We start from the raw sequence: 19,333 nt of genomic DNA on the forward strand, positions 1-19,333 counted from the left end.
AGCTTTTGACCATCCAAATTTACCTTCCTTTGGAGAGGAGAAGGAAGGGGAGGGGGAGACAGACAGGAGAGGAGGAGTTGAGTTACCCAGCTAACTGGGTCCCCATTCAGCCAGCTGCATCTACTCACAGTTAGTGGTTTCTAAAGAGCAGATTTTACCGTGTTACTCCCTCTACCCCAACTCTAATGGCTCTCTTATCTCTAGAATAAAATATAAATTTCTCTGATTGTCCCATAAAGGTCTTCACAACCTATTTTTTCCAGTGTTTTATCACCTTCTCTCTCCCATACTCTTTGATTCAGCCATACTGGTCCACAAGCTGGTCTTCCTCATTACATGAAACTCCAGCTTCCAGCTCTGCAATGCTCTTTTCTTAAGTCTTCTTGGAAACCTTGATACTTGGCTAAAGTGAAACCTTCTGCAGGAGACCTTTTCTGATCCCTCTAGATGCCAGAGCATTGTCTTATATCTATTTTGTATGTATCAGATTCTTAGGAACACATACAAATGTGTTAGTTCCTTCCATAGAGGCAAAATCTTTGAGGCCAGATATTATTTTGCTCCTGTCTTTATATACCTGGGGCTTAGCGTTCTACTAGAAGGGCTTAGGAAATGATTGTTGTTCATGAGGATGCAAATCGGCAACTAGTCTATAACTTGTTAATCAGAGCTGGGGTACTGAAATATGAAGTGATTGCCCAGGGTCACATGGTAGGAGGCAATACTTGAACCGAGGTCTTCCTAATTCTAAGGCCTCCAGGCTCTACACTGCTGCTGTACTGCTCTCTTAGACGATACTTATTATAGACTTTATAGGGAACATCCGTGTGTGTATATGTGTGTGTGTGAAATTTTCGTTTCAAAGCAGCCAGGTATGGTGGATAGGGGATGAAGAAGGGAGTCAAGACGATGAGATGAGATTTAGAATCCTGTCCCTTCCTGAGGGACCTGGGCTGGACAAGTCCCTTCAGGTTTCTGGGTGGATTTCCTCAGGTGCAGAGTGAGAGGGTTAGATCAGAAGGCCTTCGAGGTCCCTTCCAACTCTAAATCTACGACCATATCCATACGGGCAGCTTTCATTCTGGTACATGTGTACCCCTCTCCCCTTTAGGGGGTGAATTTCTGGTGGGTAGGGGCTGTTTACGTGTCCTCTCACCAGCGTCGTGGGGTCAGCTGCCGGGGCGGGTGGGGGAGACCCCGAGAGCAGGGACTTGGCCCCACACCTCCGGGACTGCCCTGGACCGCGCCGCCTCTCCTAAAACCACCTGGCATGGCTGCCCCGTTCCACGCCGTACCCACGATACGTGAGACAACAGAGACGCCCGGTCGCATCACCTCCAGCACGCGGCACCCACGGAGCGCGCAGGTGACGGGCGACGTGTAGCAGCACAAAACGGGGTTAATGACCACGAACACAACGACAGAATTTCCCGGGGAGGGTACGCGTCGTGGCGGCGCTCCGGCTGGCCGGCGGCCCGGGCACCCCGAGGCCGGGCGGGGGCGGGGGCGCGGCGAGGGCGCTGCCGCTCCCCCCTTTTCTTTCTCCTCCTCCTTTCTTGGGCTCGGACTGGAGTGAAAGGGGCGGGGCGGGCGCGCGGGCTCGGGCCTCCCGGGAGGCCCTGCAGGGGGCGCTGTCCAGGTTCCGAGGCCAGTGGCTGCGGGACGAGCGGCTCCATCCAGACAGACATACCAGACAGGAGGGCGGGCGGCAGGCGGACAGACAGACAGACGGGGATTGACAGGCTGGGCGGTGGGGGGGCAGGAGGAGGAGGTGGAGGAGAAGAGGGAGGAGGGCAGGGGCGGGGGGCGGGGAGGAGGAGGAGAGAGCGAGAGGAGGAGAGAGCGAGAGAAGGAGGCGAGCGAGGGAGGAGGGCGGCAGACACAGACCCAGAGCCGACCGAGGTGGAGGAGGAGGAGGAGGAGGCTCGGGAGGCTCCGCCAGCGCCGCCGCCTCTCAATCCGCCGCCATCCTGCTGCCTGAACGCCCCTCTCGCCGCCAGATTGGGATTTCTCGGCACTGTCGGACCCCCGGAATCAGACCAGGTGGCTATTTTGGGGCGCGGGGGGCGACGCGGCTGGTTTCTGGGGGGCGGGAGAGGGGGGCCGAAGAGCGCTAAGATGGAGCCCGAGGCTCGGAGCCGCCGCCGCTGCAGCCTTCCTGCTCCCTGTCCCGGCCTGGCCCCGGCTCGGGCGGGCCTCGGCCTCCTCTCTGGGCTTTTGTCTCTTCCCCGCCCTCACCCCAGGGGGAGGGGGCGCCGGGGGCGGGGTGACCAGGCTAATCGGCGCGCCCCCCCTTCCCCTGCAGAGTGGGGGCAGGGAGAGCGAGCCCCCCCCTCACTGGGGGTGGGAGCGCCTGGGTCGAGCCGCGGCTCTCCTGCTCATTGTTTACCCTCCCCTGCCCCTCCAGGTCGGATCGGAACGCCCCCGCCCGCCCCCGTCGTTCCCCCCGGTTCTCTTTGCCTCCCCCGCAAGATTGCAGACCCTCCTCTCCGTACTCGCGAATTCTCTCTGTCCTTTCTCCTCCAGTTCTCCGATCTCGCTACCCCATTTACTTTTCGCCCTTAAATTCTTTCTGCTCCCCTTCTCTTGGCCCCCCCAAATTCTCGGTGCTCCCCCTTCCATTCTTCCCCATTTATCATTCCCCCTCCCTCCCTCCTCAGTTTTTCCGGCCCCGGGAATGCTGGGGTCTCGGATTTCTGGGGAAGGGTGTGTGAATGCCCCCTCCCCCAAATTCTTCCCACAGGGCTGGGGCCGGGGCCGGGCATGGTCTGCACACCCCTCCCCCAGTTTGCCATGGTGGTGGCTGTTTTTCCAACCCGATTTGTGAGTCTGCGAGCTGCAGGGCCTCGGTCCCTCCCCCAGCCTGCCCCCTTTCTCTCTGGCTCCCTGGTTGTAGGGCCGCAGGGGATGGGGATGTGTGTGTGTCTGTGTGTGTGTCTGTGTCTGTGGGTGGCTCCTTTCTTCGAGAGGAGGGGCAGAGGTACTTTCCCCCACACCTCTCCTCCTCGCCTGTGTCTAGGGCTGGCCTTCTTTTTAATGTCTTTTCACCCCATTGTTTTGGACCTGCGTCCTGCGCCCTGGAGGGCTCAGTATATGTGTGTATATTATTTTTAAAGCACTGTCAGGCTTACGCTGGACAGGATGATTTCATGTTTTCCTGCAACCGTATATCTCTGATCCATTCACCCTCTTCCATGCTTACCTTCTCCACTTTGCCAAGTTAAAATGTCTGAAGGATGTCGACTACAAACATGCTTGTTGAATAGTCAGAGGGTAGCTTTTTGCATATTTTTGAGGTAGCCTTCCATTTTATGACATTTTTTCCCTGCTATGTCTGTTTGAGAATTTGAATCGTTTTTTAAAAATCTCATATCTTTGGTAACTTGCTTGTTATGAAGAGAGAACACCTTACACTGCAAGAAACAAGCTTTTTGCTCTCTCTGCTTTAGGTGTTTGGAGATATGACTGGAGAAGGGACAGTCTTTAGTTTCCAGGTTCTTGGGTCCTGAAAAAGTAGAAGCATTTTTTCTGTCTTATTTTTTTGAGGCACCATTGAAATGAAACTTAATAGGCACTATTTCCCTATCTCAGACCTTAGCTTCTGTGGTATTTGGAGGCAGAAAAAGAGAATATTAAATTCCATGAGTTCCCTAGGATGGTGGCTAGATTTCACCGTGTCTTTTAAGTGGAGTCGGTGGATAAGCTGTGATTATTGGTTTGTGCTGAAGGAGCAGGAGAGACCCAGTATCCCCCAAAGATGAGTCTGTGTTGGAGTGCCAAGACTAAGGGGGTTGTTTGGAAAAACAGTTTTAAAGCACTATTGCTGAAAAGATTTAATAATAAACAGGATGTAACTGTTCAGGGGCCTGCCAGATGGCTTCCCTTCCCCCCCTCCAAATAAGAAACAGTACTGTTGGAAATGCTGGCTAGATTGGTCTTATAAAGTAGGAAGGTGCTGTTTTATATGCCAAGTGGTGAAAACATACCTTTTAATATGTGGAAGAAAAAAGATGCTTTTTAAGACAGAGATGTAATGGCAGAAGAGAGCTATGTAAGAACTTTGAATTTGTTGTTTGGTAAATATATGGCTACCTAGGGCGAAGCCTTCTCCAAGTGTCAGTTTGTTTACAGAACTGTTGAAACTGTCCCATGAGAAATTTACTGTCATCCGGGTTTCTTTTCGTGTATTAGTACAGATAACACATTGCCATCAATTTAGATTGGGTTTTGTGACCTTCTACTTTTAATGGCTTGGGAAAGAATTTACTGCATAACCAAATAAAAATGCAGCTTTCAGCAATATATATATAAGACTTGGTCTAGCAACTTCTATAGCCCTGAATGCCACCTGTAGTGTCTTAGCAGTGTCTGTAGCTGTGACTGGGAGCCCTAGGACAAAGAGGGAAGGAAAGGAAGAAAGGTATGGGAGAAGAGAAAAGGGTAGAGATTGCAGAAAGATGAAGCAATCAGAGGTGTATATGTTGTGCCATTAATGCTCCTCTTTCAGTGAACAAAGGCTAAAGTTTCAAAATAATTACCTCTTTGAAACCCAAGAGTAGCATTTTGGAACTGTAGGGAACCTTGGGGCGGGGGAAGGGGGAGGTTGTTCAGTTTGGTTTAGTCTTTTTAATAGGTATAGAGAAAGTGCTGCCATTAATGATACTGCTGATTTATATAAAACATCAGACCAGTCACTGCTTTAATAATTAGAGCAGTACTATAAATTGTCTCAGAAGGTACTGATACTGAGTTTCCCACCAGTAGAGAGGTCTTCTAATTGAGGCATTATGGTACTATGGAAGGAGTGCTGGATTTGGATTCAGAGAACCTGGGTTCACATCTTTGCCCTGCTACTTGTATGACTATGGGCCAGGCCATAGTCTGTAAAATGGGGACTGGGGTGGTTGCATTAGATGACCTTCTAAGGTTACTTCTAGCTCTAAATCTATGAGTGTTTGTTAGGTATGTTGGAAAGAAGATTCCTGTTCAGCTACAGGTTAGACTAAGTTGTTTCCAAAGTTCTGACCAATTCTGAGATTTTATGACTGTTATCTTTATTTCTTGTATTTATCCTTGTTCAGCATGTAAACCTCCAGGGACTCAGCCTTTTGGGTTTAGTGTACATGGGGAGTTTTCACTCCCAATTAATCCATTTTGGTTTTTCTTCTGATTCTCCCTTTTATATTCACTCCTCCTAGCCTAGAATGTTTTCTCCTGCCAGTCTTCTTGGTTGTTGGATCTGGCTGGAGCTCCTCACTAATTTACTTCCCCAGTTTATTTTTAATTTGAACTGTATCATCTAAATGTCAGTTGATGACACAGCAAACAAAGGAGGATGGCTGCAGTAGTGTCATGGAAAATGAATTCAGTAGGCATTTATTAAGTGCCTACTGTGTACCTGGCACTGTGCTGAGCTCTGGGGATACAAAGAAAAGCCAAAACAAAACCGACACTGTCCCTGTCCTCAATGAGCTCACAATGTATAACGGGGGGAGACAACACATGAACAGCTTTGTGTGAACAGGATATATCCAGGATAAATTGGAGATATTCTCAGAGGGAAGGCACTCACATTAAGAAGGCTTGGGAAAGTCTTCTTGCAGAAGGTAGGCTTTTAGATGAGATTTGCTGGAAGCCAGCAGGGAAGAAGATACTGCCAGGCATACATAGCACATAGCGGACCAGGAGATGGAATGTCTTGTGAGAACAGAAAAGGAGGCAAGAGTCACTGGATCTCAGAGCAAGTGAAGGGAGTAAGGTGGAAAAAGCCCAGAAAGGTATCAAGGAGCCAGATGAAAAGGGCTTTAAAAGCCAAACCAAAGATTTTCTTTTTGATCCTGAAGGCAATATAGAAAGCCATTGGAGTTTGTTCAATAGAGTGACATGGCCAGACTTGCATGTTAAGATTAGTTTGACAGATGAGGATGGACTGGATTGGGGAGAAGTTTGAGTTAAAGGAAGGCAAACTTGGAGTTAGGAGGCCAGTCACAGACCTGCTGTTAGAAGCAGTGTGAGTTTGAGCAAATTCTTTCCTCTTTCTGGGTCTTGGTTTCCTCATCTGTAAAATGCTTGACTAAAAGGTCTCCAAGGTAACCTTCCACCTCTGAACTGCTGTGTCTAGATTAAAAAAAAGGTGAAATTTCCTTTCCAGAATTCCAGACCTTTCCAGCTATTTATCAGAAATCCTCTTAGATAGCACTCTAGTCCTCTGCAGAAAAAGGGTCAGGGGAAAGGAGAGGGACGCAGTTCTGAACACAAAAGTCTGAGACAGTATGCCTCTTGCCCAGACACTAAATGACTTGCTAAATAAGCCATGCAAATTATGTTCTTGGAAATGTTCAACAGAGTGGTAGAAACTTCATTTGTTACTTTGTGTTTTCTCCATGCCTCAGTAATGTCATCTGTGAAATGAGAAAGTTTAAACTAGATGAAAAAGTCGTGGGTACCCTTCAGCTTTTATGCTTTGCATTTGCTAAGTTTCTACCTATTTGGTAGCATTTTTCACACTTTCTTAGTTATAGAATTTATCTCTCCTTGTCCATGGGATATTGCAGTCTTTGCAGGTTAATGTCATCCTTTTATTTATCTGTTGCCTATTTTATAAGACTTTTTCACTTTTCCTTCTATCTTTGAGAGTTGAAGCTTCTGATCCCTTTAAGTTAGCTGTGTTGGTGGTTACTGGCTACTTCCTAAAGTTCTTATTACTATTATTATTATTATTTATGAAGAGGACAGTGGAAAAATGAGAAGAAAACACTTAACCTGTCAGTTTAACTGATTAGTTCTTTGAAGAGGAAGGTTGAAACTTGTGACAAATATCCAACTTTGGGAATACCAGTTTAATTCATTTATCCATACTATCACTAATTCTGCTTACCGTGGATAATTGAGAATGGAAGGTTTTCTGAGTGGTTTCTGTTTGTGCTCTCACAGGTGGAGAGTTGTTGTTCCTGTGATAGAAAGACAGTGAGGCTTGCCTTCTGTCATCTTACTTCTTATTCAGGTCCAAGTGAGTAAAAATAAAGTGTGAGAACTGGAGAGTCTGAAAATTCAGGGAGAGTGGAATGTCAGGAATGGCATGTCACAGCTAGTTTGAGAATGGGACTTGGGTGTCTTTTGCTTTGCATTATTTTATGCCTTTTATTTTGGTTATTGGTAAGTTAATATTGTGCATTCCTTCCCAGATTTTGACTCTCCTTTTTCACTGAAAGAGTATTTTATTTTCATTTAAGAATAGTAATAGCAGTAGGCAGTGATAGGACTTTTCATTATTCCACTATTTAAGTTTGATCATGCCTGTTTGATTTCTTTCCTTTCCTGATACTTTTCTTTGGCTAGTCATGTATTTCTGAATTGGCAGTGATTCTTATTTACCATGAAGAACGTTGTATTTTGATTCACTGAATTAGATTGGCTTGATTGTATTTGAAAACAACACAAGTTGCCTTTTAAAACTATAGTGTCTGTTGGACTTTGTACTTGCATGTAACTGAATTTTGTATTTTAAAATTTTTTTTCAAAAAAGTTTCCCTCTAAAAGTACAGATCTGTACTATCTTTTATGATATCTTGAATTTTGACTTCATTTCTTTATTCAAATTTCTGTCTAGACTCTCCTGTGCAGCTTTTAGGAACTTAAGCCTGTGGTGTTTGGGAAAGGAAGAGTGAGAAAGGAGAATTGATGAGCTGTACTGCTTGAAATAAAATTATTTTTAAAAAAAGATATTAGATATATATGTATGTATAGATATCTTTATATATATATTAAAAAAAAACTTGGAATTTTTCTTGGTATTGCATACCATTGGGAACTTGCAGGCCTGGGCTTTTGCTACCAGTGATATCACTGTTTATAACTGTGGATAGCACTTGGGAGTTCTTAACCCACTAAGGTACATAGAGATTTACCCTAGTGATTTGAGCCAGGGACTGTGAGTTTTAAGATTTGAGTTCTGTCCAGTTTTTAAGCTGTGTCTATTAACTTTCTATGTGGCCTGAGAAACATTTTCTAACTGAGACTTTGGGGCTCTGTGTCCTTGTGTGTAAAAAAATGCTAGCAGAGACATTGGTTTATGAAGCATTGGTTTTATACATAGAAAGACATTTATAAGACAGAATACAGTTTATCTAGAGTTGTTTGTAATCATTTTTTCCCGTCACAGCCCTACTTGGCAGTTGAATGAAGTTTGCTGGTATTCTTGTTGTAATTGTTTGCTTTAAATTCAATATTGTATCCTGTTTACTGACTTTTAAAAAGATTATCATGATCACCATAGTCTTTGCTGTCTTTTCTTTTCACAGTTTTGTTGTTGTTGTTCGTGTGTTTGTGATATGGAGCAGTTCTCTTAAGCTGCCATTTTTTCTTCAGTACTGCAACTTTCCCCTCCAGCCCAAATACCATACATTAGACTAGGGGATCATGGTGTTACTTCAAAGACCCTGAACAGTGAGATGCAAACTGAAAATGAGCAATTATTGGAAATTACATGCCAGATTCTGAAATATTAAAAACATATTTCTCAGCAAAAATTAGAAATTTGTTTACCTCAATAAAAGAACCAACCCACAGATTTTTGTGCTTACCAGAGAGCACTGTGTTACCTTAAGGACGAATGCTATCTGTATGTTATGGCCAGCAGCAGTCCAAGGATTTGAGTAGTGAGTTGGCTGTGTAGTTAGTTAATTGCTTTGGCCTCTGAAAGCCATAGCTGGAACTCTTCACATGCTGCGGACCTGTCTCTTTGGGCAGAACATTTACAATTACCTATGCTGGCCCAACTGGAAAAAGGATTGTAGTTTTTTACGTAGTGCATAAATTTCCTAGGCAAGTTCTGTTTTGACACAGAATGTAGAGAACTGCTTTGTTCTACGTAAGAACAACGTCCAACCTGGGAAGTTAATTCTGTATTCTTGCTTTGTGGTAGTGGGTGTAATCTGTTGGTTGATTAAATAGAATGTGTATTTTGAAAGAGATTGGAAGAGTGGAACTTGTTGATTTGTGTAGCCTGTATAGTCCTAAAGTATAGGACTTTAAAACGGAATAGCATTTTGGATTATTTGGCTTCAAGTAGTTGTCCGGATGAAAATAATTGTTGGAGGAGTATAGGCTGCCATGGTCATTCTCGTGTATTTTGCCTTAATCTTTGATCATTTGGGTGTGAATACTTTGTAGAAGTGTTACAGCAATAATTAGCACTTGTGGTTTCCTTCTGTAGAAATTGAAACACAAGTTGCTCTCAGTATCTTAAGAAATTATAGAGATTTGTCAGATATGCGTTTTTGAGACTTGAATTTTTTCTTATTAAGTAAAATGATGGTTCTTGGGAAAGACGTTTTCTTCATAGCTTTCAGAAACCAAAGCCTGGCAGAGGAAATCCAGACACCTCCCCTGTTCTGAGATTTCACGCAGTCCCTGTGGAAATGGCTGCCAGGCTCTTGTGTTGCTTGCACTAGCGTGTTGTTTGGTTACTGTTAATGTTTCTTATTATTGGAGTGGAATTTATTTGGTGACTGATCCCTTGTTTCTATCTCCCAAGTTAATGAATGGTACAATCCTTTAAGCCATTTGTTTTCTGTGTTATATAATAGATCACTACTTCATCATTTTACCTCTGTTAATGGTTTGCTTATCTTTTTCCCCCCCAGTTCTTTAAGATCACAAATAAGTTGATTTCTTTAAAGTGACATCAGAAATTAAGTATTTGGCAGTGCTTGCTTGGGTGGTATTTTAATTAGATAAAGTCAGGAAGGATTTGAGCTCCTAAAAGACCAGAGCTATAGGAGGTACAAATTGTTATTATGATACTGTGGTGCTGGTGTTAGTGTTTGTTAGTGTCTGCCTAGAGAGAATTCTTTTTAATGGCTTGTGAGGGCTGTTTTTATTTGATTTTGTACCATATGAATGGCTATATGTGATAGTCAAAAGATCAGTCCCAGAATATAAATGGCAAAATGGTTTCTTAAATTTTTTTGGTTGTTGTTGATTTGATGCTAGAGTTGAGACTTTAGTTGGTAGAAACAGACAAACTTAAACTCCAGGTTTGATGTGGTTAATGTTGATGTACCTTTTTTTGGGATAGGCAGAGTGGGACGGAGGACACAGGTTTTAAGTTGAAGGTACAATTTTGCATTTCCTTTTTCTGCTTAATAGCCTCAAATGTAAGCAAGGACTGGATCCATGCTTCCTTATGGAATTTTTGTTCACATCATCTTAGCTAGACGATTTATCATCAATGTATATGAAAGAATGGAGATGGTGCTGCAGTTAGTTTTTAGGTTAAACCCAGGCCAGAACATGAGAAGGGAAGAACCTGTTACAAGCAAACAAGCCTCTGCTTTTCTTAACATTGATCCCTATTGGTGAAATTCTCTCTTTCCTCTTCTCTGCTGTATTACTACTCATAACTTCAAAGTGCTATTGAAATGTCATCTCCTCTTCCATCGCCTCCATGAAGCCCAGACTTCCTCTGCTCTTAATAAGATTAATAAAGACCTTTCCCCCCTCATGCATCACATAGAACTTTGGTAACTCTCATTTGTACTTACATGTAATAAATATCATGTATTAAAACTATCTATTTCAGTAGTATCTTAATATTCCATTATACTGTAACATCCCTAGCATAGCCCTTTCAACATGAAAGGTATGTTAAAAATGCTTATATTCTATTGTAGGAAGGTAGGATAAGGATAATTTTCTCTTCTTTTTAAAATGAAAGGTTCCAACTAGACAATTCTGAGGTCTAGTCATACTCTAAAAATCTGATAATCTATGGGATAAGGATAGGAGGACTGGTCCTGTAATGTAAGGACCTTCTGAGTGAGGAAACTCCCTCTGCCAGTACCAGTTGACATCATCCATTCCACTTTGTCTTAGAGTTGCCTTGAGTGGTGAGAAGACAAGTGAATTACCTGGGGTCCCTGGGATGTCAGTGGCAGGACTTGGACTGGAGTCTTTTGTGCTTCCAAGGGCAGTTGTCTAACCATTGTGTAATGATGCTTCTTGTAGTAAGTTTTCAATAAGAATTCCTAAACTTGTTAAGATTGTTTTTAAGGATTGATATGTCATTGATTGCTGTCCCCAGTCTAAGTTTCATTGTAGCCTTGATTCCAAATTGCTTTTTGAGTATAATTTTGTCTCCAGGGAAACTGTCTTCTGTTTCATCTGATAGAAATCTCCTGGTTGTGTCTGGAAGTCTGAACTTGAAGAAAAGACTTACTACTTAAATCTAAATAACCCCAAAGGTTTTTCAGTTGCTAAAGACCACAAGAACTATGGTAATTGTTGCCAGTAATTTTATGTATGAAAACTCCTAGTGTTGGACTATTTATTTATGGTTCCTTGGTAGTGCCAGTAATGTTCTTTTTGATCTTCAGAAAAAAAATTCCCTTACAATTCTTTTTGGACATGTTGGCTTTTAACATGCTGTTATGGTGGGATAACATAGAAGGAGTACTGAGTATAGCTGATTAAATAGCTCTATTCTCCAGTACCCTGAAAGTCTGACTGTAGGGAGACAGCATAGTATATTGAACTCAGAATCTGAATACCTGAGTTTTTAGCCTTGGCTTTAAAGCCATAAAATTGTCTGATATTAGGGAAGTTATCTTCTCCTCCCTTCTCCCTGCCCCACACACCTTAATTTTCTCTTTTTAAAATGAAAGGTTCCAACTAGACAATTCTGAGGTCTGTCTTACTCTAAAAATCTGATGATCTATGGGTTCCAACAAAGATTGTTTTCTTTTCTGCAGAGTTTCTAAGTATAAGGTTTTATTGGTGGGGTAAGAGGATTTATAGGTAATTGGTACTTAGTTATATACACACATATCCTATACACATGTGTACTTATATATACATATACATACGTGACTATAAAAGAATGTTGGTACCAAGTGATGTATTTTTTTGGTCTTAGAACTTCATTAAGACTACCAAGGGAAGAGATGGAGGGGAGGGAATATGATGTGTTGGTAGAGTACAAATACTGGTGAAATCAGTGATTTTGGAAGTATGTTTGTATCATTTTGGATCAGACCTTTGATTTCATTGATATGTGGAACCCCGAGGTAAGACCACAGTTCAGATTATCACCTCCTTTGTAATTCATGGTCTTAGAGTTTTGAGTTGCTGAGAGGTTGAGGAACTTGAAACAGGGGCTTCCAGGTTCTATTTAAATCCGAAAGTAAGGCCTGTTTTGTTTTTGTTTTTTTTAGCCATTCCTTCATATTGCCTTTCACATATGTAATGCTGGCAAAATCTCCCATGTTTCCCTTGCCCCCCAGTCCATCAGTCATTATAATGACTTCAGCAGGCTTGTGGTCTTGGAATACAGCCATTGTTGTGATACAGATTGGAGGACATTTGGTCCTTTCTTTTTATTCTATTACACAAAACATGGTATTATCTGTTTGGTGGCTCTGTGACTGTAATTATGCAAACTAAACCAGGTTTCTTATTGGAACCTTGGGGGGGGGGAGGCGGGCAGGGATACAGTGTAGATGAGAGTAAAGATTTAGCTGTAGTTACACAGTCTTTTGACTCACTGGAGAGGAATTCAAATTCAACACATTAAATAGTAGTAATAGTAGCTAACGTTTTTATAGTGTTTATCACACAGCTATTAAGTATCTGGGTTGAGAATCAACCTAAATCTTCCTGACTTCAAGTTGTGTTTTAATTGTGATGCCCAGTTGCCTCTACTATGTGTAACCTATTGAATTAGGAATAGAGGATGAAAATGACTCAGTGACTTTCTTCAGAAAGCTTATATTCCTCTAGGTAATTGGGGTGGGGATAGATTTAATTTATGGGTTCCTTATTCTTTGTTTTCTCCCTCTGATACACACTGGACCCTTCTCCTTGTTTTTTCCCTTACAGGAGAATAATAACAATAGTTGACATTTCTGTAATGTAAAGTTTACAGAGTATTTTCTAATACATTCTCTTATTTGATTCCCACAGTCGCTAGGTATATGTGCCTATTTTGTAAATGTGGAGAGGTGACTTGTCCATGATAATACAGATAGTAACCAGCAGAGGCAAGATGTAGACAAGGTCTCTCTTGAGTCCAAATTTAGCATTCATTCTACAAAACCACCTGCTTCTCAGGATCAGAGTCAGAGGTGAGGAGGGTTGAGATCAGCTGAGTGGCTCAGTGGAGAGAGTGCTGGGCTCTGAGTCAGGAAGACTTGAGTTCCAATCCAGCCTTAGCCACTTATTAGCTCTCTGACCCTGGGCAGGTTACTTATCTGCTTTGTGCTTCAGTTTCCTTATTTGTAAAATAAGGATAATGATAGCTCCCAGGAATATTATGAGGACCAGTTGAGATAATAATTGCCAAGTCCTTAACACAGTACCTGGCAAGAAAGTTAATGCTATATAAATGATTGAAAGAGAACCGTGGAGGTCTTCAGGACAAACTCCTTTATTTAACTGAGAATTTAACCCACGTCCCAGAAAGGTGAATTGTCCAAGGTCAAACAGGAAGCAAGTAATATGCATCTGAGACTCAATTCTACATCCTTATTCCCAGATGATAGATATGTAGATCTATGGAAAGATATATGTAGATAGGTGTTCAGATGGCAGTTGGTGATCTGAGATTGCAGCTCAGGAGAGAGACTAGTGCTCTTATCTGCCTTTTGAACATCACTAACTTGCAGATCTTATAGGCATCTCAAACTCAGCATGTCCAAAAGAGAATTCATTCTCTTGCCTCACAAACCCTTCCCCTCTTCCAAGTTTCCTACTCATTGTCAACACTTAGGCTCCAACCTCACTCTCATCCCATGTGTCCAATCCATTACCAAACTTGTCATTTCTTCCTTTTCAACATCTCTATTTGCATCCCCCCCATACTATTTACGCAGTTACCACCAGAAGTGGGCCCTCACCACTTTTCCCCAGTATTGTTGCAGTAGTCTCTTGGTTGTCTCCTCATTTCTCCCATTACTCCAGTCCGTCTTCCATTCAGCTGTCAAAGTGATATTCCTAAATTGAGGATCTCACCATGTTGCACTGATTATTCCTCAGTCCTCTGTGACTTCTTAGTTTTCCTTTAAGGGTCAGTTTAATTCTCACCTTCTACTGGAGGCTCACCCCTCTGAGATTTTCTACTCTCCTCTCTCTATATCTTATGTGTACTTAATTATTTTAATCTTTAACTCCTCTATTAAACAGTAAGTTCCTTGAGGGCAAGTGTGTCTGATCCAGTATTATTTCTACTCCACCAAAGCTGCTTCTGTTTTGTTTTTTTGCTTTTCTTTTATTATGAATGCGGAGTTTACTTAAGTAATACATTTCAACTCCATCCCAAAGTTCTTTACATTTTAGTGGGGTTTCTTAGCCTATCTAGGGAATGGAAGCGAAAGCCTGATGAATTATTTCTTTACCATAGCCCTTTCTAAGTTAATGGAAGAAGTTAATTCTGGGTTGTAGTGGCCTCTTGCTGAGGAATTTTCTTGGGGGCTTTTGTGAAGCCCTGCTGTTCCAAGTTTGCTGACTTCCTGAATTTCAAGTTTACTAGCTTGGCTGTTGGAAGAGCTGCTGCAGTTGAGGGGTGGGGCATGGAATGAAATGCCTTTTTAAGAAACCTGTAGGGAAAGGGATGTATCCTGTGTCCCTCTCTAGACATTAGCTGCTGAAGTCCTTTGACTCCCTGGATAATTAATTTAATTGGAGATGAGTGGTTCTGTTACACTCTGGCATTTATAAATGTATGGGATTATAAAGCTATTTCTTTTTTCTCTATTTTATAGCTACTTTACAAAGGACTTCCATATCCTACTCTTGCTTCCCATACCTCTCTACCCATTCCTTTATATTAAAAAAAATCAAAACGAAACTTAGGCCCTGGTTAATTTTCATTATTTGTGCAAGTTCAGAATTCCTGAGCTCCTTGTTTCTTTTTTTAATATGAAACTAGCAGATCTGAGATTCTATATTTGATCTGAATTTTGTGTTGGTCCTACATTAATGGCTCATTGTTACAGCACATTGTTGATCTGGTTACAAGGGATAGTCCAATAGAAATGTTACATCTAACTTTTTTTTTCAATTCTTGTCTTGGTCATGTAATGATCTTTTATAATAAAGAGCACTAAGTTATCTGGTCGTTGACACAGAGCCATTCTCACTTGCTAATTCATTATACAAGGTAAAATATTCAGGCAAAGAAGAAGACTGAAATATCTTAGGCCTTGTTGTGTCTTTATTTCATGGTTACCCTTCAAACAGCCAGTATCAACTAGTTCAAGTAACCCATCAGAACAGAATAACCCAAAGATCCAAGAAAAAGTAGTGATAGTGAGGTGTTTATGGCACCTCTCTTTGCACTTGTGTTTAACATACTCCATTTGCTCTTGCTTCCCAGTCACTTCTTGCAATTCATTGTCCACACAGCTGCTGAAATAATCTTCTCATCGTCAATCAGTTGAGCATTTGTTAAGTCATTCCAGGCACTGTACTAAGTGTTAGAGATTCAAAGGAAGGCAAGAACAGTCTGTGCCTCAAGAAGCTTACATTTTAACGGGTCAGACAACATGTATAAAAACAAATAGTTCTGCTATAATGCTGGTTTTGCAAAGGAGAATTTGTTCAGGGAGGATTCTGGGAAGATGGCAGAGTAGGTCAGAATATTTTCTGCTCTCCAAATTTCCTACACAAAAAAAGACAGAACATCACCTCTGAGTAGAAGAAATAACTACAGGATAAGGCAGTTGTTCTCCTAAGACAATTTGAGAAGACCCCAGGAAAGATCTTATGGAGGTCGACCTGAGTGAATTGTAAACACCTCCAGGGTGACTCTGCAGAATCAACAAACAAGTCCTGGGTGCAGCGTCAGCCTTAAAAACTTTTGTCTCATAGACAGTGGGGAACTAGAGGTGGGGGAGTCTGAACACTAAGTAGGAAAAGAGTGAAGGACCATCTACTGTTGAGGGGCCCCAAGCACAGCTGTGCTGACCAGATAGGTTTTGGACTGTGGCTGCAGGGAGAAGGAGCTAGCACACACCTGGTGAGTGCAGTCATGAGGGGTGGGGATCCTGTTGCCTGTGGGCACTTGCAGGAGAGCAGAGTCTCTGGTTTCACTTCTAGGGCAGAGAGGACAGATGTGGTTTGTAGCTATTGGAGGGATTTTAGGGAGCAAGATCATTTGTGGGAGAGTGTGGCTGGGGCACCTAGCCTTGGTTTAGGAGTGGAGAAGAAGGCCCAAGATTGGGCCTGGAGACAGACCTCAGAAATAACTGTAAGAAGGACTTAAGGGGGGGGGGGCGGGGAAGGAGGATCTGAAGTTTGGGGCATCATTCTCCATACCTTGGACTATAACTTGATTACACTAATGGATGCTAAAAATGAAACAAAACAAACAAACAAAATGAGTTAGCGAAGAAGAAAGAACCCAACTATAGATGGTCACTATGGGGATAGAGCCAGTCAGCTTTCATATTCAGAGGAAGATAATGGAGGTTAAAAAAAAGCCACTCCTTTTTCAGCAAGAAATATCAAAAGGTCCCAAGCACAAAAAGAGTTCCTGGAAGAACTTGAAAAGGAGAGATCAAGGAAAAATTAGAAAATATCAGAAGAGCAATCTAAGAAAATTATGAAAAGAAAGTCAACTAACTGGAAATAGAGAATCAAAAACTTAAGGAAGAAAATAATTCCTTGAAAACTAGAATTGGTCAAGGGGAAACTAATGGCATTCTCAGACACCAAGAAATCATAAAACAAAATTAAAAGAATAAAAAAAGTAGAAAAAGTAAAACATCTCATCAGAAAAACAACTGATCTGGAGAACACATTGAGGAGAAATAATATAAGAATAGTCAGACTTCCTGAAAATTGCTATTAAAAAAGAATCTTGATAGAATATTTTAAAAAATTAACAAGGAAAATTGCCCTGATGTTCTAGAACAAGAAGGCAAAGAAGAAATAGGAAAAAACCAGTGATTACCACCTGAAAGAGATCCTAGGAGGAAAACTTATAGAAATGTCATAGTCAAATTTCAGAATTCTCTGGTTGAGGAGAAAATATTGGAAGCAACCAAAAAAACCCCAATTTAAATATTATGGAGCTACAATAAGAATTATATAGAACCTAGCAGCTACTAGATTGAAGGACTGTAGGTCTTGGAATACTGTATTATGCAGAGCAGAAGAACTGAAATTACTGTCAAGGGTAACTTACCCAGCAAAGTTAAGTATAATCCTGAATTTAAAAAAAAATGAACATTTAATGAACTCAAAAACTTTCAGATTTTTATGACAAAAAACCCAGAGCTTAAGGGAAAATTCAACATATAACATCCAAGAGAAATATGTGGTAAACATTAAAGACCAATTACAAAAGACTCAATAAGATTAAATTGTTTACTTCACATATGTGAAAATATTAGTAGTACGGTTATGATGGTCATCATCCTTTAGGTTGATTGAAAGGAAGGAGTGGGCTGACCTGAGTATGACGGTGTGATTCTAAAAGATAAAATTGTGTAGGGAGAGATAAAAAGGAATAATTGTCTCATACAAATGAAGCGTAAAAGGAAAAATTGGTAAGAAGGCACTAGTGGGGGGAGGGCAGGTAGTGCTGAAATCTTACACCCACTGGGAATGGATTAAAGAGGGAACAATACCTACATCTAAAGTCAGAAAGAAATAAGAGGGCAGGGGGTTAGGGTTGGAGGAAAGGATAAGGGAGGGACACTTAGAGGGATGGATAGGTGAAGGAATAGGAAGGCAAGATAGCAGGGAGAAGTAAAGCAGAGGAGTGAGGAGGGATAGGGTGAGGGAAAATACACAAGTAATTGTAGCTTAGAATGTGAATGGGACGAATTTACCCATAAAATGAAAATGGATAGCAGATTAAAAATTTGAATTCAACAATATGTTGCTTTCAGGAAACACTATAAAAATGAGAGATACAAAGATAAAAGGCTGGAGTAGAATTTAGTACGGTAAAAAAAGCAGGAATCATGATCTCATACAAAGTTAAAGTTGCTGTATTACAGAGTAATTTGAGCAAGCAAACCAAATTTCTTGTTTGTTTATGTGTGATTTCCTCCTGAGAACTTAGAAAACTGTACCCAGCTGAACCAAGCCTCATAGGAATACTTCTTAAGCATCTACCAGCTACTTGGTTCACTGTATATTATCTTAACAGAGTTGTATAACACTATTTCAAAATAACTACTAGTTAAAACCTTTCTGTCATCCACTTCCCCAAATAAATTTCAAGTCTTTTTGGAGCTAGAAAGTTAGATATATATATATATATATTTTTTTTTTCAGGTCCTGTAGGAGCTATGGGTGGGAGGGCTGATCTGCAACCTTGTGGGCTCCCCCCTCCATTTTCTCCATCTTCCTTCTTGACCCTCTCACTCAAGGCTGCCCTCTGTAATCTGGGACTTTATCAGCATGGGAACCAGAGCACAAGTCAAGTAGCAGACTTCCTTGCGGTGACTATTTATTGTAATATTTTAAAATTTTTTAATCATTTATTAAAACTGTACTGCCATTTATATTGAGTTCCCATCTGTTTTTTTTAATGTGTCATTCATGAAGTTTCCATGAGCCCTGTGATTTCGGTTGTGTAGTTTTACATAAGAATTACGTATAGTAATTTTTAGGAAGGAATGTTTTCATCACAGCAGAACTGACTATAGCTATGAGAAGGTTACTTTAGAGGAGAAGGCTCTGGCAGCTGGAAAAATGGGAAAGGCCTCTTCAAGAAGGTGGAGTCTGAGCTGAATCTTGAAGGAAGCTGAGAATTCTAAGAGGTGGAGGTGAGAATATGTGTCCTAGTATAAATACACACAGATGAGAGATGTGAGTATTTGAGTCGTTTCCTTGATCAGTGTTTATCAGTGGTTCTGTGTTGCCTTTTGGATAAAATATGAGTTTTTCAACTTAGCATTCAAAGTCCTTCTCAACCTGGTTATACCTTACCTTTCCAGGTTTTACATTACTTCTCTTGTTATACTCCTCGTTACAGTTAAATTGGTCTCTTTGTTATTCCCTGAACTTGGTATCCCATTCCCTTCTCACCTTTCTTAGAGCCCTTAGCAGAACCCTTAGCTTCCTTCAAGGCTTAGCTCAGATGATACCTATGGGAAGCCTTTTCTGTGTCGTTCGAAGTTGTTAATGTTCTCTTACTTATATGAGCTAATAACTACTTATCTCTTCCACATTGTGTCTTCCTGTAGTTGCTGTTTGTCCTTTGTTCTCAGAAGAGGACCATGACATCAGGGAGGTGATACCTTGACATGCAAGTGAATTGGATTTAAGTGAGGGAGAATTGTTCAAAGTCACTAGCCTCACTTTCTCCTCTGGAGCCTTCTGG

At 41.5% G+C, this 19,333-nt stretch overlaps 1 protein-coding gene across 8 annotated transcripts in view; it reads left to right on the top strand.

The window, feature by feature from the left end:
• The first annotated feature begins 1,809 nt into the window (after window positions 1-1,809).
• PRRC2B (proline rich coiled-coil 2B) overlaps window positions 1,810-19,333 on the top strand; it is a 94,205-nt gene continuing 76,681 nt past the window's right edge. For all 8 annotated transcript variants that reach the window (XM_072632758.1, XM_072632760.1, XM_072632759.1 and 5 more), the window contains exon 1: window positions 1,810-2,043. The gene's annotated coding sequence lies outside the window, so the exon portion shown is untranslated. The remainder of the gene's footprint in view (window positions 2,044-19,333) is intronic.

The sequence above is a fragment of the Notamacropus eugenii genome, chromosome 1 (genome assembly GCF_028372415.1).
Source record: "Notamacropus eugenii isolate mMacEug1 chromosome 1, mMacEug1.pri_v2, whole genome shotgun sequence".
Lineage (NCBI taxonomy): Eukaryota > Metazoa > Chordata > Mammalia > Diprotodontia > Macropodidae > Notamacropus > Notamacropus eugenii.